General features: G+C 33.7%; 1 protein-coding gene across 5 annotated transcripts in view; it reads right to left on the reverse strand.

The window, feature by feature from the left end:
* The window catches only part of tanc1a (tetratricopeptide repeat, ankyrin repeat and coiled-coil containing 1a), a 119880-nt gene that overhangs the window by 35417 nt on the left and 81963 nt on the right, over positions 1-2500 (reverse strand). The window lies entirely within an intron of this gene.

Below are 2500 nucleotides of genomic sequence, written 5' to 3' on the forward strand. Positions count from 1 at the left end.
ACCTAGACAATATATCACTTTAAACTATTAAAAATGTTCATAAGTCACTTTTTCAAACTTTTAAAGGTTAAAAGTTGTTGAAGGAAAGATCAACGTCCCATAACGCAATTCAAAAGCATACATGAACAGGGAAAAATAAAAACATGAATCACAAAATACAGAAAATTGCTAATTACGAATTTTTTTTTTAACTGTGTAGCAGAATTATACGAGAGACTTCCTGTAGCTTTATATTATTATTTATTTCATGTGCTAAGTTTTTAGTTACTATACTCTCAAAATCATTCTGCATAAATCAGCATATTTCTTTATTATTATTATTATCTTTTTTTCCCTTTTCTTTCTTACAAATTTCTACGGATAAAACAGCAACAAAAGAATCTGCAGATTCTGTCTGGCCCTGCTTATTAACTTACTCTTCACCATTCAAAACTACTGAAGTGTTTTGGCGTCTACAGAGATCAAAACGATCTCCTTTCAGTCATAGCAACAGAAACAGGATCCAAATCAGTAATTTCCAGATAGAATATTGCATCTTTAAAATGAAACTCATTTAGGTCCTCCTAAAAGACTGGTTATCCACAAAAAGCAATGCACAAGAGGACAGGATAATGTTTTTTTAGTGTTCTTATTGTGATCTCCACTGTAAAACGACCAACAGAAAAGCTTGGTGATCTTGTTCATTTTGACATTAATAAGTGCTGCAGGACAAAAAAAAACTTTATTATACACACAACAAACAGAGCAGTTCTGAAAATAAATAAATAAATAAATAAATATTGGGAAGTAGACACTTTAGTCATTTCTATTTATAGGAGGGGTCTCTATATTGTCTATAGTGCCTGACCTAAATAAACTACAGATGCTTAATATCGTCCTCACAGACAGAAGTTGTTTTTTCTCTCTGAATCACGGTCCATGAACTTTTCTTTTTATGAGTCCATGTTTGATCTGTGTTAAGTAGGTCACTCTTCAGTTTATAACAGGGATGAAGCTGCCGAGGCCTTTCTAAATGAGAACACTGCAAAATGTGTGTGTGTGTGTGTTTGTGTGTGTGTGTGTGTTTAGGTGGACAGCTGATTGAAGTGTCTACAAAATGAAAGAGAACTGCACAAGAGTAATTTCATGTTCAAAGGCTGCACACACTCAAATGCACTTTAGCTGAACTCAATTAACAAACCAAAGAAACACACATGACAAATGACCGACTTGTACTTCACAGTTTCTACAATGAAGTTACTAAGCTGCTCTAGAAGTCCTTTCACATTGCTGTGAAGTTTAAGATGTTGGCAGTAGTTTTAGTGCAATGATTTATTATTATTATCCTTAAGAATTTTCATGTGTTAATTGCTTTTTTCAAATTGTATTGTTTGATCAATTCTGATACCACATTTATTAATTCTTATCAATTCCCAATTTTGATTCCAATGTGAAAAAAAGGTTTTATATATTAAACAGTATAATCAGTAGAATTCTATAAATAAAATCAGCACTAGACTGAAAACTAAGGACACAATTAAAAACTGTTTGGGTGCAACCAAATAATGAAATGTTAAAAATTATATTTAAAAAAAAGTATAATTTATAGTGGGAATTTTTAATTATGTTTTTCTAAAAGCTAAGAGCAACATGTAGAATAAAGTGGTGAAAAGAGTACTGAAAAATCATACTTATGTAAAGGCACCATTACTTGCTCAAAAATGTAGTGCAAGTAGAGTAAAAGTATCTGTTGTAAATATTACTCAGAGTATTACTCAAAGTAGACCTTTCAAAAGTACTCAAGAGTAGAGAATAGTGAGTATTACGCTGTAAAAAAGCTGATGTATTTACATGTAATTTGTGGATATGTGTAAACGTAACATTCTGTAGTGCAATTAGTTATTGCCCAGCAGGCACACAACATCAGAAGACATTAATACTAGGTTAGATTTAGGTTGTGATGCCGGGTGACCAAAATTCAATGTCTAGCCAGCATCTAAAGACAATGTTATTTTGACGTCCAATAATGACGTTGATATTTGGTTAATTTTAGGTTGTGTTAGAAAGCAACCAAAATCCAACGTCGAGCCAACATCTTAAACCAACGTCATATTGATGTCAAATACCGACATTTATTAGTCAGGTATGGCAACCAGAATCCAACGTCTGATAGACGTCATAGTGGTAACGTCCATACAACGTCAAGCTGTAACATCTTTAGGCGTTGATATTTGGTTGATTTTAGGTTGGACGTTGGACATTGACGTCGGCCTAACGTTGGGTTCTGACGTCAACCCGATTTTCATTTTCAAACAAAATACAACATCCCCACGATGTTCGGGTACAACATCAATCTGACGTCATGTTGACGTCTTATGCCTGCTGGGTGTTTAAGGCCATCATACAATAAACATCCATCATCTTCTCATCAGTGACATGCATCCACAGTCTCTGGGCAAATGCGTGTAAGGATTTTGGACATCTTCTTGAACACCTAATTGTTCCAAACTATTTCCTGCAA

The sequence above is a fragment of the Danio aesculapii genome, chromosome 6, assembly GCF_903798145.1.
Source record: "Danio aesculapii chromosome 6, fDanAes4.1, whole genome shotgun sequence".
NCBI lineage: Eukaryota > Metazoa > Chordata > Actinopteri > Cypriniformes > Danionidae > Danio > Danio aesculapii.